Genomic DNA, 20,864 nt, shown 5'->3' on the forward strand with positions numbered 1-20,864 from the left:
TTTTCAAAAGCACCTCAACAGGTTAGGCACCAAACTCCTATTGAAGTCAATGTGGGTTAGGTGACTGTCCGACTTAGGGAGACAAGGTAGGTGAGATATCTTTTGTTGGATCAACTTTTGCAGGAGACACACAAGCTTACGAGCTTACACAGAACTCTTCTCCAATGCAAAAATATTACCTCACCCCTCTTGTCTCTCCACTATCCTGGGGCCAACACGGCTAGAACAACCCAGCATATTCTACTTAAGGACTTTTGTAAATTCCACTAAGTGACTAAATACCTTGGTAAATTTGGCCCACAGAGTCTTTCCCCACTAAGTTGACAGCTTTGGGGAGGAGTGACCAAAATGGATTCGTTTCTGATGGCTGCTCAGTGACCTATGTGAAAATCATTGGATCTCAGTGCATTTCCTAGAAGACCAGTGTCTGTCACAAAAAGACACCAAAAAGCAAGTCTGTTGCCATGCTCCACAGGAAGACCAAGAAGCCAACAGCCCCTTCTCCTCTCATCATTTGGTGCCTCCAGTCCGGTGCTGGAACAAGGTGGCTAAGAGGTGCAGACAATGCTTACACTGCTGCTTTTCATGCGATGCCTGCTCTGTAGAAGTCAAATCCTGTAGGCTTGCCTCTGGAACCCCCCTATTAACTTCACCCAAAGTTTTACTGCTGTTATCAGTAACATGCACTTATTGCTTTCAAGTTGGATATTGTTCCAAGCCAAGCTCTTTCAAAGATGGCTAAACTTCCTGGATAAAATGTATCCCTGGGAGGAATGTGGCCCCACTTAGTTCTTGCATAATCACCCCAGAGAATGCTTCAGAAAGGCTGAGTGCAAGTCTGATTTGTACCGTCTTTTCATGCATGGAATCTTCCCTTTGCATTGCTCACCAACTAGATGTCGCACCATCCGCATCACAGGGTAAGCAAACTAGCACTAGGTTGGCAAGACATGCATCTTGCACGCCAACCTTGGGGAAATGTCATGAGAATTTGCTAGCCCACGCATCAAACATACATGCTTGTGCTTTACTATGGGGAACAGAGATGATCAAAACAAACTTTTGATATTCTGCTCTCCATCAAAAGAAACTCCTTGACCTGGCTGAGTGTTTGAATATGGCTGGTTTGTGCTGTATGCTTCCCCCAGTGAGCTACTGCTAAGCATTTTAGATTTTTTTATTTATGTGAGCGTGACACAGCATTAGAATTGTAACAGATGTCGAAGGAGTTGGTAGGCAGAGCACAATCATCTCACAGAGTACAATGGGATTTGGATCAGGCACATAGCAGTCTTACAAAGTAGTAAGAATACTGTAATGAAGTAGCTAATGGTGTGTTTAAAATGACCCTCTAGTGGATGGAATTAGAACCGCTCAATTGTGTGTCATAGGCCTTAGAGAGCTAGGAGGAGTCTTTGGCTCAAATAGTGAAAGCTTTTGGGATGTTAGAATCACGGTGACCGTGTGGCCATACTGCAGAACACGGTGACAAGCACAAAGTCCTAAGCGTCTATGAATGTATTTAAAAACCTTGCACTTACGCAGAGCCCTCCATCCTTTAAAAAGCAACAGACCCAGTCTGAACACCACATTCTGGAGAACACCCATTGATGTCAGTAACTCTTCCCCAAAACTACTTCGCCCACAGCTCTCATGCATGACAATTTGAGTGCCGTCACTGCAGTACTGAGGCGGCCGACGGATTTACTGCCAAACTGAGCTAGTGTTAAATTATATTCTAGCTACATAATAAGGAAACTCTTGGTGCCTGGTTCTTCTCTCTTTTACAGAGTATGTTGTCATTTACACCTCCACATGGGAGTGCAAAGTCCTGCCACTCTGATTTGGAAGGGTTTTATATAGGTGTAGATGAGTACCCAAGGCGCAAGGCAATGGTGAACCGCTCTTTTCAGAAGCGTGCGCACACACTCCCAAAAGTGCACCACATGGGACAGGAGTGCTCCATGTCTGGGTATGTAAATCATTAGTCAATAGACAAGATGCACTCAACATGTCACTCAAGAAAACATGGCATAGTTCCTGAGTTCTGTAGGAGAAGTGAAACATGTTATGCAGTGCAAACGGTTTCCTCGGGTAGCTCTTTTACACCAGCACAAGACAGAAGGCACGTGTGAATGGCATTTTCAGCTCACAGGGCTGCCACGGAGGGATCCCTTTTATCTTTCTGTGAAACGGACTCTCACAAGTTGTGAGTGACTCCTGCCTGGGGAAAGTATAAATGAGGAAGACTTCCTAATGGGTCCCATGAAGGGTAGGTTTCTAAATCAACACATCCCATGCAGAAAAAGTGTCGTTATTTGCCAACCATGCAGCAGGATGGAAACAGCAGCCTCGTATCACATTGAGACAAGACACGTGGGTTTATGCTACTGTAACCAGCAGAAAAGTTGGGAAGCGGATTGCATTTCCACCCATGCAAAATGCAGCAGCTGTAATAAATGCCATGAATTTAGTACAGCACACTAGTTATGATATTGGTATCGGTACGATCAGTGTGAGCCACAGTTTTATTTCCTACGTAATAACATAACAGTGCTTTGTATTTTAAGACAGCCATGAACATGTGTGGTGAGTTACTTTAGAAGCTGGTTGTGGCTCAGATCCAGCACTGAAGATGATAGCCTTGAATTTCTCTCACACACACACACTTTCTCTTTCAGGTAGAATGCTTAGCAGAACCAAACTTTTGCATTTGCAAATTTATTTTAACTAGACCTGCCCTGAATTGAAACTTTACATCCAAATCCCCTCTGCATTACAAAGGGGGTTCAGTTTTGAAGCTCCAGCTCTAGACATGTCCCCCTACCGCTCTGGCTCTGGCTAGAATGCAAAATCAGAAAGGGTTTACTTTCCTGTTCCAGTCTGGATGCCATTCAACCTTGGGAGAATATCTGATATCATAGATTTCCAACACTTGGGGCCAAGAACAGCTAATAAGATTTCAGCACTGTCTAATCTGACCCCCATATCCAGTTCCCGGTTAGACTTTTGACTTGGACTCAGAACCTGTCTCCAGATTTGATTCTAGACCCCATTCTTCTTCCCATGTCTAATTTACATATGCCTTTTCGTTAACACAATACCAGCACCTATACAGTCTTTAACCCCACTGCAGCTGCAAACAGCTTCAATAGCGTGCACAAAATTTTTCTAGCGTCGATGAAGCAGCAGTCCTTTCAGCAAACTAAAACAGAAAACCTACTTAAAAATTAAAGATTCATACAACGGTTTGGATGGGTTGATACACATTTCCCCTGTCTCCTTCAGGTTAAAAACGTAGGAAAGTGCTTTTTGGCACATACAATGGAAAAAATAGGGTTCTTTTATAACACTTCTCCCCACAGCATTACTGGTAAACTCCCATTTACCCACTAAGAAAGGAAACCCACTTTACAGCAACGTGAATCACCTTGCCTTAAGGCTTAATGTTCTTTTTAACGTATGGGTTCTAAAGATACCGGCAATGATACTTTGCATTAATATAGCACCTTTCATCCCAAAACCATGCCCTCCCTCTCCATCCCTATACAATGAGTTATGAATGGGCAGATCCCTGCATCCAGGCAGAAGCCCACTGATACCCCCATGCCTTTGTAGAGCCCCATTGATATAAATGGGGCTCTATTTATGAGCACCGCAGCGGCACACAGACACATCAATGCAGAAATAACATCACTGTAGGGAGGGGAGGGTGGCAACCAATCAGAACATTGCAGGACACTGGGAATGGGGGAAAATGCTGGCCAATGACTTGCTCTGTGACTTTGGGCAACGTCCCTAGCGATGCCTCAGTTTCCTTATCTATAAAACAGGAATAATGATACTTTTCTCCCTCACAGAGGTGTTGTTTTTCTTTGTTTCTAGCATGAAACCTTTACTTATAATAGACATTTCCTGCTTTCTGAAGGATTAGGGCTCTGAACAGGGAGGAGGGTGGGTTGGAAGGCGCTGCCAGTTGAAAGCAAAATGAGACTGAAGAGCTACAGAGATTTAATTTCCTACAAAATAATTCTCCACAAGCTGTGTAAACTCTCTCTAGCTGAACAAATATAAAGAGGCTTTTTTCTTTAGAGAGAGATGCCTATGATAATAGCGATGAGCGACCAGGGATCAGTTAGGCAACCCAAAAATGATTTACGAGAACATGGAGTTCCAGTGAGGCACCCAGAAGTCTGCATGCTTCTCTGAGCTATCAGACCTAGCAAAGCTGGGCTGGAAATCATAGGAGGACAGGATTTTTTTGGGTAGAATTTTTACTGCCCACAGTTCCAATCCAAGGATGAAAAAACAGTCAGGGAAGACAAATAGTCTGGCTCGGTTTCTGATCTCACTTGCTCCTGTTGAAACGGAGTTTTCCGGAGCACAGATGGGTCCACTAAGAATCGGAGGGCATGTCTACACTACAGCGACACAGCTATAGTGCTGCAGCTGTCGTGCCATGGCATAGATGCTTTCAACATCAACAGAAGGGGTTTTCCCATTGTGGTCATCAATCCACCCCTCCGAGAGGCAGTAGCTAGGTTGACAGAAGAATCCTTCCATTGATCTAGCCGCAGCACGTCATTGAGCGAAGAAGCAAGGCTGACCTGAGTTTTAGGTGTAGACCAGGCCTGAGCCTGAGCAGTGCTTTCAACAGTGAGAGGGCAGATGCCCTTTGTAGCTGGAGAAGTTTCTTGTCCTTTCCGTTGAACAATAAGAACGTGCATTCTTGCCACTAACACGTGTGGGACTCAGGTAAAGATAATTCCAATTGGGGAGAGTGATGAATAGCAGCAGTGCTCTGCACTAATGTGGCACTCCACTTGGGTTAAGTCACCACTGAATCTTTACATCAATAGCTGACACATTCCCATATGTATTAGTATGATTTCATCTAGGAACTCCAGTCATTGATAAGGACACTGCTGTGTGAGGTCCTGTACAAACAGAACAAATTGAGGGTCCCTCAGGCCCAGATCCTCAATCAACAAAAGTTCGGTGCTTCAATACCTTTGAGGATCTGGGCCTTAGCCTTTAATGGGCAGCTGGGTGAGGCCAAAAGTTTTTGCCTGATGTGTGAAAATGATCACACCTTAACAATGAAAAGAGAAGATTAGGCGGAGAGGTAGAAGGCTCTGTCCATGAGCTACGTTCCTTGCAAGTTGAGAGATGGTTGCATAGCTTATTGACTGGTCTCAATACCCTTTTTTGCAGAACGCACTAGCAGAGAGTGATATAGGGCTTGTCATATCGCAATAAGGGTTAACCGATGAGCAAAGAATGAATAGGTGGGCTGGGACGTGCCCATCAGAATACGTGGATGTTGTGTGCTGGGAGAGTGCCCGTTTCAAACACGCATACAAAAATCATATGTGTTGATCCAGTCTGTCTTGAATGAAGAACATGCCCGCTGACCAGAAAAGCAAACTTGTGGCAAGGAAGCTCCCCTTCCACCAGCACCCTAATGTTTGGCTAGGCTGCTCTGCCCCAGGGTAGCTGTGTGCTTGAAAGGCTTCACATCATTCTGAAGATGAACGTAGGTTTCAGAACTTTATTCCTTCAGAGGCTCCTTTTAGCAGAGCTTTTGTACCTAGTGATGACATTTAAAAGTAGAAATTCACCAAAGGCTTGATCCTAAGCCCAGTGAAGTCAGTGGGAAGACTCCAGCTGACTTCAATGGGCTTTGGAGCCAGCCCACCAGAAGTCAAGGGAGTTCCATGAGAATAAAGTACTCTGTCCCCGTTCAAGAAGCTGCAAGATGAGGGTCTGCTCTCTATATTCAAGTTTCCCTTGATTAAACACATCTCAAATTTTCAATCTGAAATGAAGATGGTATGATAGGATAACGTGATTCTGGTAATTAAATATTCATGGTAAATAGGCCCAATGGCCTATGATGGGATGTTAGATGGTGTGGGATCTGAGTTACCCAGGAAAGAATTTTCTGTAGTGTCTGGCTGGTGAATCTTGCCCACGTGCTCAGGGTTTAGCTGATCGCCATATTTGGGGTCGGGAAGGAATTTTCCTCCAGGGCAGATTGGAAGAGGCCCTGGAGGTTTTTCGCCTTTCTCTGTAGCATGGGGCACGGGTCACTTGCTGGAAGATCCTCTGCTCCTTGAAGTCTTTAAACCATGATTTGAGGACTTCAATAGCTCAGACATAGGTGAGAGGTTTTTCGCAGGAACGGGTGGGTGAGATTCTGTGGCCTGCGTTGTGCAGGAGGTCGGACTAGATGATCATAATGGTCCCTTCTGACCTTAGTATCTATGAATCTATGAAACAAAATTAATTTTTTTCTGTTTCATTTTGAAATCTTTCCTGGAATTGAAAATGTTCAGTGAAAATTTTTTTTGATTTGGTTAAAAAGTCATTAAAAAAAATTCAGCCAGCTCTAAATGTTTGGTCAGCACCTTGCACAATGAGGTTGCAAACTGGCTGGACTCCAGGCACTGCTACAGAATAGGGATAATAGCTGAATAGACCAGGAGCGAGTCAATGCAACTGATGTTCAAGAACACTAGGGAGACTTTGGGAGAGAAGCCGTAGATGAGGAATAATGAGATGGAAGGTGCTGTTACATTTGGGGAGAGAGTTACCTGAATCTGCGCAAAGAATCTTATTTCGTCCTATCAACTGGCAACGACACAACTCTCCCTTATCTCTTGGTTCTCTGCCCTTCGTCCACAAGGGCCCAGTCCATTTGTCTACAATCAATCAGTTCCTGCACTTAACTATTAAAATCCATTAAACCCTAGATGTGAAAAACACTACGTATGGCCCCAGATTTATGACCGCTAATCCAGTTATTCCACATGAGCCCTTTAGAAGGGATAATTACTCAGAGCATCCATCTTCTTATCCGTGGCAGATGAAATACACCTTTAATGTTTCTTAATTCAATAAGGACAACGTTTTGACTGAGCTACAGTGGGTCAGATCCCCCACTGGCGCAAATAGGCATAGCTCCATCAAAGTCTAGGCAGAGATATGGCCCCGCCCCCCTCTCCTGCTCAAATCGTACTTGGCTGTTGCACCAGCACCTCACACTAGTGGCTGTTGTGGGTCACTTTACACACTAAATTGGATCCTTTGTTTAGCATTTAGATACTGCATTGATATAATTCCTTGCAGAGTTCCATGCCAGGGTGTACAGATGGGGTGCTTTTGGAACAGGCTCAGTGTGGAGGACATTAAAACCATAGATGTAGATGGCAGGATGCTTCTGATGATGATGATAACCAGGACCAGTTGTAACACAGAGGCAGAGCAGACAGATGTCTGAAGCAGGAAAGACTAATTAGCTGTTTGCGTGGGTGACTGTAGTCTGGCAGTGGCAGATTTACTGTATGTCAGTTTGCCTAGGGCACCTGAACCCATAACCCGCATAATGCAATAGAACTCGGATTATCCAGTGTTCTCAGGGGACAAACCCAAAGCCATCATATAATGGGAGTTTTCCGGGTGTTCCCTAAATGCAGATTTCAAAGCATGCTGGCTAGTTCTCCCATGCATAACTAGTTATCAAGGACAGCTGGCTCAGCAGGACTTCAGTACATAAGCGATCGGTCTAAAGATCCAAAACCTCATGTACCCGAGAGAACCGATCCATTGGACGGGACCCATTTTTGAGCTCATTAATAGGGCGCTCAGCAGATCTGGGTTCACTTGTATAGCTACTTGTAGCCAATCACGTCAAAGCAAGATTCATTCATTAAACCATTCAAACAACTCTACTGCATTCACGGGCTTTGTGAAGAGTGTCTGAGGGCTCTCAGCCTGTTGCTAGTGGTGGAGTTTGCATATAAAGCCCCTTACTCCCATTGGCACGAATTGACACCCTGGGTCTTTAGACTCAGAGGAGGAGACAAAGAGCAAATAACTATGCAGCCAACGGCCCTGATTCACCACTCTATTAATCCAGTTGCAGGTTGGCATAGCTCCTTGGGCATCCACTGGGATTCTGCCTTACTGTGCAATTCACCAGCTGATATCAAGGGCTCATATGTCACCAACACCTGCAATGGAATCCAGGTGCAGAATCCATGGAATGCTGGAATGGAATCCAGGCTGCAGTGGAATCACCATCTTGAAACTGGAGTAATGCAGCGATGACTCGGGCTCCAAACTCCGAGTCCTAGAGCTCAGGCCTTCCGCGTCAGTGATAAGGCACATTAGTGGCCCAGCTTCGCAAACCTTACACTCTTCTGTACATAAACAGAAAACTGGACTTGCCAGGACTGGCCATCCAGCAACCTTACAAGAGCAAGCTCACTTTGATCTCTTCCCTCTAATTTCTTTGAGTCTAGCACATGCCATTTACGCTGACTGTAGGATTTTTGCTGCCCTGCTATATGGCTGCATGGTTCAGAGAGACAGTGCCCGGAAGTAGATTCTCTTGGCTGAATGGTCACTCTCTGATTGTAGCTGGCCCAGCAGAGAGTCCTTCTGGTGTAAAACAACTCCTGGATGGTGAAAAGCTGAAGGAGCTGACTCCTGCAACACCTATACCTAGAGAGCCCCTTTCCAACATAGGGGAAAAGCGAGGAGTATATCAGAGGGCGTATCAGAGCTCTGCGCCACTGATTCCACATTGGCATTAAGCAGAGCAGTCCCTAGGCCGCTCCAACTCATACTGGAGCCTCTAAGTGCAGAATGAGGGAGCCCTAACCAGATTCCTCATGACAGGTTTCAGAGTAGCAGCCGTGTTAGTCTGTATTCGCAAAAAGAAAAGGAGGACTTGTGGCACCTTAGAGACTAACAAAGCTCATGCTCAAATAAATTTGTTAGTCTCGAAGGTGCCACCAGTATTCCTTTTCAGATTCCTCATGTCTCTCCCATTTCCCTGCACTAAGTACAGCTTGGATGTTGGGGTGAACGAGGCCCTTTAACAACTTAGATGATATTCATTTAAAAAGCACACAAACCAACATCATCAAGTGTTTTTCATGTTCTCAGCAGCCCTAGCAGCTCTCTTCTTCCTGCCCCCGACCTTAAACATCTCTGAAGTAAACAATCTCATGAAATGATGGCAAATTAAGGGGATGAAGTATTACAAGATGACATGTCTGCCATGCATGATTACAAACAACCAAAGAGAAATGCAAGAGGTTGGTTAACATTTCCCTTTAGAAACCACTGAGTATTTCAAATGTATCTGCCAGTCGAGCATTTGTTTTAAAGTTCTTATTTAGCTAGAAATAATTTCATTTGTAAATCCCATCTTTTCCAGGGGTATTGTTTATTTTATTTGTGACAAATCAAGCCTGGCTCTGTGGATTCTGCTGCAGTGGTTTTATTGCTGACATATTGGCCCCTTGACATCAGCTGGCAAATTGTACTCCGAGGCAGTGTCCCAATGGGGGGAGAAAAAGATGTAGACATTTAAGCTGTCTTATGACTGTGGTTCTCAAGGCACCGGTATGTGGAAGTCTGCAATAGTATCTGTGTGAACATACCATTTGCCGTTTCTCTGCTGCTGTTTAAGAGTAAAACTCACAGCCGATTTAAAAACCCTTTGGGAATACTTAATCCCAGGGAAAAGGGATGGACAAATAAAAAAAAATTTATTTCAGATTTTTATAAAATGCCCACAGTAAAAACATCTGGTGTTGTTAGATACACAGCTAAACAAGAACTGAAATAACCCCAGCCCAATGGATTCTTGCATCCCACAAAAAAAAAATTGGGAAATAAAAATTAATCCCTAGACAATAAGTAAAAATGGGGGGTATGTTAATATGACCCAGGGCACACTGACCTCAACTGGAAAAGCCTTACCCTGTGGGCCTGACTGTCATACACACCGAGGGCACCTCTCACCACTCTAGTATTGTAGAAGGGCGTTAGAGTGGAATAAATTACATCTTTACTCACCATTAAGGCCCCCTTACATTGTCAGGGCAGTACAAAAAGACCCTAGTCTAATTAAAATCAGGCCCCGAGTCTTCAGAGCATCCACTGAAGAACTCCAATGTACGTCTTGACAAAGGGAGCTCTATAGTGGTTCCAAGAACCCTTGTTCAAGATGGAACTTGGAGTAGGAAAGCAAGGACAATCTTGATGATGTCACGGCAGGGCTCAGATGAGGGAAAGCATTGTGCATTTTGTTAAGAGTTTCCATGCAGAAAGAGCCATATACTTGCAGTCTTAGACTATTTATTTTAGATTGAGGAAAACAGGGACACGAAAGATCAAATGTAAAGTCTCCATGAGAGAGCGCAGCGTGTGCACGCCTCCTTTTCCTAAAACAGGCTGCAGCAACAGAGCACCAAAAAAAATGGATGCTTGCCCCTGAGCACAAGGGAAATGTAAAGGTGTGGTATGCAGAAAATAAGAAGGCATCATAGGCCGATATGGGTACGTACATCACAGGCATAAATCACTAAGGGCTTCATGCTATTGACAAAAGTTCATCTCATTATTATTTGTGTTACAGTAGCACCTAGAGGCTGTACAAATATTAACAGAGAGAGATAGATAAGCTTTTCAGAGCAGGGACTAAGTATGACACCATGGACAAGGGTTGGATACAAACATAGGAGGGAGCATAAAGAAACGATGAGGCTATACTGACAAGCAATGAAAAACAGTGGTCACAGCTGTCTAACCTGGCATCACAGGAGAGAAGTGACTGTTGTCTTAGTAACAGATTCAAAGGCCAGAAGGAATCACTGAGATCTAGAAATGATCACTGATTATTAATGTCCAGAACAATGTGTCTTAGCAAGCTGAGCTGCGTTGCAAGCACTTTGGAGGACAAGATGAGAATTCAAAACAATCTTGACAAATTGTAGAATTGGTCTGAAATCAATGAAATCAAAAATGAAATTCAACACACACGTGTAAAGCACTCTACTTAGGAAGGAAAACCAAAATGAACAACAACAAACTGGCTACGTGGTAGAACAGCAGAAAAGAATCTGGGGGCTATAGTGGATCACAAATTGAAGATGGTCAACAATGCAATTCAGTTGCAAAGAAGGCAAATATCATTTTGGGGTGTGTTAACAGGATGCCGTACGTAAGACACAGGAGGGGATTGTCCGGCTCTATTCAGCACAGGTGTGGCCTCAGCTGGAGTATTCTGTCCAATTCTGGGCACCACATTGTCAGAAAGATACAGACAAATTGGAGAGAGTCCAGAGATCAACAAAAATGATAAAAAAGATTTAGACCTAGGCGGAAGGGTTAAAAAAAAAAAAAAAGGACCGAGGAGGAACCTGATAACAGTCTTCAAATACATCAAGGGACGTTATGAAGAGGAATGAGATCAATTGTTCTCTCTATCCACTGAAGGTAGGATGAGAAGTAATAGGCTTAATCTACAGCAAGGGAGATTTAGGTTAGATATTAGGAAAAGCTTTCTAATTATTAGGGTAGTGAAGATCTGGAACAGGCTTCCAAGGGAGGTTGTGGAATCCCCATTGGAGGATTTAATAACAGGTTGAACAAACATCCGTCAGGGATAATCTAGGATTACTTGGTCCTGCCTCAGTGCAGGTGGCTGGACTTGACTTCCAGCCCTACATTTCTATGTTTTGTATGAAAAGTATTTACTTAAGCCTATTCAACCCAGAGATGGTGCAGAACCACACGCCTGGATCTTAACTGCTCTAGAATTTGGGATGTTAAACAACCTCAGAGTCAGATTTTTAAAGGGTATTTTACAATGGACCATATTCATCAGTGAGCACTTTAAATTGGAACCCTCCAGAAATAAAAAGCCATTTGCACTCAAGATTCTGGTTTTGGCCCTTTTCTAAATTTATATGTTTGGAAAAAAATTAAGGGCAACCTCTTCCCCTCCTTGCACCAACACAGGGGGTCTTCTGCAGCAGGGACAGCTGGGAACATAGTGCAATTCCTTCCAGCAATCCTGGCCAGCAGAATGACTCCTTATGAGCCACTATGAACTGGAGAAAGTTAAAGCAGCCCCGAGGCTGCTCTAATTTGTGCCAACAGCCAAACCCAGAATCAGGGGAAAGGCAAGTGGAATAAAGCCATGTATGCCCTCCCACAAGTGCACCAAGCACTGTTCCGACACATTGGTGCATATGGCCCAAAGACTTGTTCATAAACCAAAACTAGATCATGCTATGCTTTTTTAGGGTGAAACTAGTGCCTTTGCAGAGGGACAGCAGGAGGCCCAAGCACCTGTGAAGTCCCTCCTAACAGAAGACTTGTGTTGCATTGGGCTCATGCTCTCCTTCTGCACTTGAGTAAATTTCACCCTCAGGGGGTGTCTACATAGGGAGGGTTAATCCAAAGCTTTTCTGGGGCACGACAGGTAACACGGTATGTGAGTGGCACCAACAGCATGTGCAAGGAACACCTGTTCTGTTTTCAATTTGCATTGAACTGAGGGAGTAGTGAGCTCTCTGGATGTGTGGGGCGTATCTGTCCCGCTGTCTGGAGTGGCTCAGGACCATGGATACCAACCTCAAGGCAGACTGTCAAGAATCAGGGCACAAACCCCAAACCGATTGTGTGTTCTCAACTTAGATTTCACCAACCAAGTAAAAACAAACAACTGTAAACTCCTCAGGTACAGCCTTAATAGACAGTCCCCTGGGGTACTCCAATCTTGCCACCCAGGCAAGCCTGCCTCTGTGATAGATGGTCCCTTACACCAAAAGGGCACAACAATATTCAGCTTACTCCCTGTCCCAAAGGGCCAGTCACTTACGCCAGGTCACGCGCACCTGAGACAAAAGACGACACTTGTAGCCAACCCTATGGTGAACTATCTTAAACTAGGAAAAATGAGTCATTCACAAGGTTAGAGTGGATAAACTTATACAAACAAGTTACAGTCTTAGGTTTCAAAAGATGATAGTAGATAGAACATTCAAGCTTTGTGTGTCTATTTGGGGCCCCTTGCTTATGCTTACAAATCTTGGCTCCTTAAAGTGCGAGCAGCATAGGGGTAACAATTTGTCCTTAACAGGCATTTTTATTCCCTTCCCCCAGCCTTCAAGCTGTGGTGGGACGAGGGCTTGTGCACGTACCCTCTGCAGGGTGTGGGGGGGGAAGCAATCAATAAAGTCTTTTGTCCACAGTGGGTTGTCTGATGTCTAGAGACCTTCTTTTGTTGGGGAAGAGATAATACCTCTTGTGGTAAACTAACATTTCACACGTAGGAATAATCCCCCACAGTCAGGGGAGAAGCAGCAGGCTTAGCAAACATTTGTATAAACTACAGAGAAAACATGACCTTCTAAGATGGGATGCAGATATTACAAGTAGGATTAACACATGCAGCATCCTACAAATGTTCCATAGAGTCTAAACACGTTCTTATCAAGTCTAATATCTATTTTAACAATATAAACACACACGTAAACCAGACAGGTTTCCAACTATGCATTTGTCATTCAGCGAGGCCTAGGACCTTAGCAGGAGTTTACTACCAGTATCGCAGCATCTCATGGCCCTTTGCTTCACTGCTGAGCAGCAAGCATCCTGGGATTGTTTTCCCTGTAAGCTGTGGGAACCCAGGTGGATTCAATTTTTTATTTTTATTTTTTAAAATTCGGTTTCTGCTGTCTGGGCCTTATAGTTCCTTTCCGAGTTGCCTGATGCCATTTTCAAACTGCCGCCAGCCAGCATGGACTCAATAACGCTCTGCCCTGCTATGATAAGTGCAAATACAGCACTCAGAGCTGGACAAATTCCACATTGGACCTTGCCCCTCACACAGATGGTGCAGGAGAAGGAGAAAATTCTACAGCAGCAGCATGCTCTGCAGTGGTGGCAAGAGGACCCAGTGGGGAAAAGAGAAGGATGCCACTTAGCTGTCGGAACAAGAGGACCAGTTCCTCTATCACCTACACAGCATTCTGGGCCCAGGAAACCAGCATGGATGGGTGGGAGAGAATGGTTCAGCAGACCCGGGATGACCAGCAGTGGTAAGAGTTATCTTTTTAAGATCTGTACAGAATTGATCCCAGAGCTTCAAATACAACACACCACCATACAGGGCCTATAGCAATGACGACTCTTTTCCTATGGGTATCTGAAAGCTAGCCACCCCAGAACATTACTACTCTGTAGCCAACCAATTTGGTGTGTGGAGATCAACTGTGGGGGCCAGTCTCAAGAACATCTGCTCCACCACTGATCAGGTGCTGTCCAACCGGGATGTGAAGCGGGGTAATGGTCAGGAGACTATTGATGATGGCTTTGCATGAATGGGGTACAAGAGTTGTATTTTGGCAATTGATGGAATCCATGTGCCTATAATTTTCCTTCTCCCCACCCCCAGGGAACAGAGTTTATAAACAGACAGTGGGACTTCAGGGTACCACGGAGAAGACTAGTCAACCACTACGTCTGGAAACCTGCCATAAGTACAGGGTTGTCTGGGAGGTCTACAATGAGAGGATCTTGCAGAACTCAGTATTTAAATTAATAGAGAAATGACCGTTTGCCTCCAGGAGCCCTGTAGACATTAAATGGTACAGAGCTTGGTCTGGTTTTTCGGGGAGACTGATTTTTATCCTTGGTGCCCTGGCTTGTGAAGCCATACAAGCAGCTTGGATAGAAGGAACATTTTAACTAGCGCTTGAGTCGTTGCAGACCAAGGGGTGTGGTAGCCATGTTAGTCCCAGGATATCAGAGAGACAAAAAAGTGGATAACAGGATCTCTTTTATTGGACCAACAACCTCTGTCTGGGAGAGTGCCAAGCAGCCACCTTCGCTCTAGTTACAGAATGGTCGTTGAATGTGGATCTGGCCCTCTGAAAGGCAGATGGCTCTGTTTATGAACTAGGTTGGAAACAGCAGGGAAAAAAAAAAAAAAACCAAGCACACTTTCCAACCATTATGACTGCATGTTGTATTTTGCCAAACTTATGAGAGCAAGGCAGAAGTAGAGGTGCAGAGACTTGCTTAGATGTTGGAGCCGACAGCAGGGCATCCCACAGAGAACACAGATGCCCCTGGGAATGCTGTCAGGGATGCCTGCTGTTTGTATTTTGAGTCAGTTGCCTGATCACATTAGCCCCCATGGGGGGTTGTTGGGATGCAGACAGTGCGAGCACAGTGAGAGTGTGGGTGGTTGGAGTTTCATGTCCCCTATGTGCTTCTGTTAAAGCCCTTCTGTTAAAGCCCTATGAATTATTTCAGCTTATTTAACAGATTTTCTGTATTAAAATTCAATGACTCATAATGGATGTACTGTAAACAGTTTTATTATGAAACAATAAAAAAATAATAATAAAGTTTTAATGAAACCAATGGAAAAAAAAACACTGCCTTTGTATTTGGAAATACATTTAAAACTAACCAATCTTCTGAAGCAACCAGCTACACACGAACTTTTATTACTGCAACAGTGCAGACAAAAAACCTCAACGTACAGTTAGAGTGTGTTAACTACTATCAGGTTGGGAAGGAGGGGGTTGCATAAAGTCGAAGGTGAGTGTACACCTTGCCGGTGACTCTTATCCAGAGGGTTCCGGGGCCGAGTGCCTCGGCCCAAAATTCTCAGGAACGTTGCAGAGCTCTAAAGAGCTGGGCTCCTAGACGCAAGGGTTCACGGTGCCCGGAAGCTGGGTCTGAGAGGTGAATGGGAGCAGCTGGGAAAGCGGCTGTGGGGATGCAGATGTTACAAGTTGCTGCTTGAACCAGTATCCAGCATTGTCCAGAAGCTGAAGAACATGGCTGGGCCCCAAAAACTTACAGGACTGTGGGGACTGCTGTCCCAGCAGGAGCATGTTTCTCATTCTGGCTCAGGATAGCATCCATAAGTTGATTCTGCATCTCTCCCTCCTCCCCGCTCTCCTTCACCACAGGGATGCTGACCTCACCCAGAGCCATCCTCTCTTTGGCCAACACAACAGTCACCTGCAACAGCTTTATTTCTCTGTCTGGGACCTCATGGACAGCCTTTGCCCCTCAACAAGCCTTGCTCTCTTCTGTGACTCTGCCATAACCTCAGTAAACGTCTCATCCAGAGTCGTCTTTTCCTCTTCCTCCAGTTGGCCAGCCTGTCAGTAGTCCATAAAGGTCCGGTCCTGGACAGCCTGGCTGATGCATTGGCCGTGGCTGCGGAAGTAGGGAAAAAAGTTGCTTAGTTTTCCCCACCTACATGTATCTGCAACCTTTCCTTCCTGAGAGTCAATCACATTCTTGGGGGGAGGGAGGGAGAGAACCTCAGAATCTGTGGTCTAAGTGTATGGAGGGTGCATTTGGATTTCAGTCTCCTCTCTCTGCTTTCACGCTGTCCGGGTGGGATAGGGTGGTTGGAGCTATGTTCCAGGTTTGTTTTTACAGAGGGTTATGGGAGGCAAGTTGGCCAGTAATTTTCTCACCATCCGCTTTAGGCTGTCTTGACTTTTATGTTAGACAGACAGACCAGTAACTAGGAAGCAGAGAACGGCCTTATTCAGAAAGGCAAACAACAGACCAGGAGGGTGCATGGATATTCTTCACCAGGATGGTACCCTCAGAAGCACTGCAGGAATGGAAGGGGCTTACAAGCTATAGCAGCGGGCCCAGGCATGTGGCTATCCCCTATAATGCGTGCAACAAAAACTGAGCTACTTCTCAGCTTTAAGTTCTGCTCTCTCCCTGCTACAGAGAGGGAGGAAGTGCAGAGAAAAATAGATGGGTCCTACGATGGTCAGCTACAATGCACGTTACAGGGCATTTGAACCTGTGTGGGGAGCATGGTTTGTGGCATAACTAGGTATGTAGTGTGCACTCATACCTCACAAGCTATGAAGACTAAACCAAATTTCTTCTCCTGTGAGCACTGCCTCAATAAACTGAGGAATTTTGCATGAATTAATACTTTTGTTAGTTGAATCTGCTGTGTGTGGTGGTGGGGGTGAGAAAGCAAGGTATAGACTAAGTATGCTATGCTTTTAACTCACATCCACCAACAATAAGTTGTAAAGACAGGTACTTACACGCCAAAGTTCTCTCCAGCTGGGGAGCTGACTCCTTGGTCGGGCCTGGGTTTGTGGCTAGGACTTATTCCTGACCTGCACTGGGTGTGCCACAGGGCCCGTTGTAGCAGGGCAGGACTGAGCCTAGCTTTCCAGCTGGCTGTCATCATGATCCTGAGTCAAAAAAAAGATCCTGGCTCTCAGGGAACAGCTCCCTCTCCAGCTCCTTCCCCCAGTGGGTGTAGCCAGTTATCCTCTGTGGAAGAGGCTGAGTGGGCAGCATGTTCCGACCGGTGCCTGAGATGGGTCATACTAGAATTCTGTAGAGACCTGTCCAGTTCATAAAAAACTGAAAACAAATGGACGGATCACATAGCCCCTGCTGAATTGTCTCCTTTTAGCTCTCATTTCTCTTGAGCGGCTTACTCTTTACCCAGCATTGGTTGGCAGCACGGTCGTGACCCCTCACAGACATCTGCTTTGCCATTTCCACGAAAAAAAATTCCGTATTCCCATGGCTAGCCACAGGAGTGTCCTGAACCAATGCTTCTCCCTAGACGGCAAGGAGAACCATGGTTTCAGGGCAGCTCCAAACAGCTGCTCGGGGTGTGTTGTGGGGCTGCTGTTGGGTTGTATTGTAAGATTAATGAGGCATTGGGATCCACAAGCAAATGAACAAAATCTGTGCGCCTTTTGTGGGAGTGGGTGGGGAAGGTGGTCATCTTGCAAACTTGACACCAGAGCAGGGAAGGCACACACGTGACCGGACAGGTAGTAAACAGTCAACCTGCAAAGCACTGTGGGATAGCAGTTGGAAGCACGCAAAAAAGAGGTGGCATGCAGCAATTGCACGCCCACAAACAGACCAAACTACTTCAAAGCCATGCAAACCTAGTTCCCTCTGCCAGGAGGCTGCAGAATTCCTGATAAACATGCAGTGATGGGTTGCACCATGTGTACGCAATGGTTTTCAAACTAGATTCAGATCAGACCGAGATGAGTTAAAGCCCCTTGTAGACAAGCCCTGAATCCGGAAGGGGCTTTTTCTCTTCAGTGTGCACATATATTCTGGAGGGGAACAAGTCCACCCCTTACCTAGAAAGCCCAATACCTTTCCATCAGACTTGCGTTTCCTTTCCATTCATTGCTGCCTGGTTTTGATATTCAGGGCTATTTAGATTGCATGTACATAGCTCATTAACTGCCTCATGGACCCCATTCAAAAAACAAAATTGTTTTCAGAGCAGAGCATAAAATTAGTGGCACTTTGTAAAACTGGAGGGGGGGGAGGGGGGAAGACAGGGACGACTTTAACCGGCCCCATGGACATCCTATCTACAAGGAAAAGGTTCCTCGTCATGAACCCAAAACCAGCACCGAGAAAATAGGAAATACTTCTGATCCGCAGGCCAGGTGGCTGGAGGTATTAAAAACCATGAGCCTTCCCACAGCAATTCTTGTTAAGCCTTTTAATGTGCAATCACAGTGTGGATCTTTGACTAATGGGAGTAATGAATTATACAGGATAAAAAAGCCATTTTCATATAACTATTTTAATAGGGGCTTGACCCTTCACTCCACCAAAACTAAATATTTGAAGCTCAACTCTTCTGTCACCAGTACAAAAGGAGAAGAAACGCGTCTGGACTCAATGGGCCAAACTGGTGGAAAACTGCTAGTAACAGGAGGAGACTCTAGTGTCTGCTATTGGGTTTACCACCAGGCTGATGAAAGAATCCATGCCATTGTAGAAAGCTCACAACTATAAAATCAAATAGGAAAATATGTACTTTCATTGGCACTCCTCAGCTAATAAAAATCCTTTTGAGGCTAATGCTACAGGGACATTTTTATTTTATCCTCCTGAAAGCAATTTTGCTCCTTATATAGTTTCCACATGCAATAGAGAAATGTGCAATCATAATAGTGTTTATTTGCTGTCACCCTTTTCATTCCCTATAGACTGCTATTTGCAGCAGAGAGAGGGAGGCTTGGCATCCCCGCACATGGAGGATACATGCGGTGCCTGGTGGCTTGAAGTTCCCCTATTTCCTTATTCAGAGGTTCACCTCTCCTTATTTTCCTAGGGCGTGACCAGGGTTGCTTCAGAGACAAGCAACAGTCATGTTGTCTCTGGTCATCAAAGCTCCATTGCAAAAACCAAGCATGGGGCCTAATATGAGAGGGAGGATGGGCTAGCAGTTAAGGCAGTACCTTAGGCCTTGGAGACCTTGGTTCAAGTCCCTGCTCCACTACAGTCTGCCTGCGTGACTTTGGGCAACCCACTGATCCTCTGTGCCAGAGTTCTCCAGCTATAAATGGGGAGAATACGACCACCCTGTCTCCTAGGGGAGTCAGGAGGCTAAACGCATTTGAAGATCGGGGATGTAAAAGTACCTAGCATCTAAATGCCTCCCAAAGCCAGACAGAAAGTCAATGGGACTCATCTTCTGCAGGCATAGGCCAGGCCCTTTGATTTGCACAGCTCCAGGTCCTCAAACCGGCCATTGGATCCACTAGCATACATCTGTGGAATCCCATTGGCCAAGATTTTCTGAAGCAATTAGTGATTTTAGGGTTGAAATACCTGAAAGTACTATGTGCCGAGCTCTTACCCACTTAAAAATGAGGGCCCTAAGAGCACCTATTCCACCATCGTTGCAACCATCACCAGCCACACCATAATGATAAACAAAGGTCATGGATTTCAATGGGGCTCAGCAGGAGACAGAATTCTGTCCCAGTGGTCTGCTTCCTAAGCCTATTGATCGAACTGTAGCCTAGTCAGTGTCTGTAAGCAAGGTCGGTGACTTGCCTTCAAGAGCAAGTTGAGTGGTTACACATGCCAGCAGACCATGCAGCAAGTTAAAAAAAGGCAAGCCAGATTGCTTTGAGAACAAGTGGAAGCAGTCTACTGGCTCCAACGTCACTCACCATTCCACTAGCGTTAAAAATGATATACTTTAAATCCCATTATTAAATGAGTCCCTGGAAACCCCAACTGAAATTGGCGCTCCATTGCGTTCGTCTCTGAAGATAAACGCGTAGGCCTACATTTGCAAAAAAGTCACTAGTGATTTTGGGTGCCCTCTGAATGTCTACAGAATTAGGGCTCTCAAACTTTTGAATATATATATCGGGCATAGTAAGACAGATCTGACCCAGATGGCTTGCCGTCTGAGCAGCTAAAGCACAAGAGAAGTATTATGACTGCCATTTTAGAGATCAGAAACAGACACATAGGGCTAATTTGCCAGCTCTTCACTCCCATCACTTGTGCAAGTCACTGCAGGGAGTTCAGTGGGACTCCTCAAGTAATTCACACACTGGCTGTGCATGACTTGCCCTAGATCATACAGGGAGGCTTCAGCAGAATGAAGAATTGAACCCAGATCTCCTGAGGGCCAGTTCAAGGACCTCACTTAACCAGTCCATCTCTGGAGGCAATTGAAACTGGTGGAATTTGTGTGTGACCACTGTAATGGTGTGTCTGAAACGAAGATCTCCCAAGGCAGAAGCAGCTGAAATTCTGGTTATAATTAGCAGAGTGACTTAAAAGGGACATTGTTAGGGTCCATACTTATTCTCTCTCAAGGATTCCCGATCAGTTTGCTTAGTTTACGAGCCAACTGCAAGTTCAATCTGAAATCTCAGAACAGTGCTCCTTCCACCTCTCATTTTCTGGTGAGAGTCTGATCAAATCTTAGCTAACAGTTTGTTGACGATGCATCAGGTAGAATCTCTCCATTAAATTCTGTTGGCTTTTCAGGGTTAGCAGAACTAAAAAACCTGTTTGGGGCCACAAGACCCCAATTTTGCCTACAACGAAGCACGCTGGTAGCTTTACTCACATAGCAATTATTCAGCAGATGAGCCGAGACCACTGTCTACCAAGTGGACTATTGCCTCATTGTTTCCATGTGGTCCCGTCAGTCTCCATCTGTACATTAAGGTTGTAAGCTGTCCAGGTCA

General features: G+C 45.1%; 1 protein-coding gene across 2 annotated transcripts in view; it reads right to left on the reverse strand.

Moving 5' to 3' along the window:
* The window catches only part of STC1 (stanniocalcin 1), a 194,966-nt gene that overhangs the window by 88,127 nt on the left and 85,975 nt on the right, over nucleotides 1-20,864 (reverse strand). The gene's annotated exons all lie outside the window — the stretch shown is intronic.

The sequence above is a fragment of the Caretta caretta genome, chromosome 26 (genome assembly GCF_965140235.1).
Source record: "Caretta caretta isolate rCarCar2 chromosome 26, rCarCar1.hap1, whole genome shotgun sequence".
Lineage (NCBI taxonomy): Eukaryota > Metazoa > Chordata > Testudines > Cheloniidae > Caretta > Caretta caretta.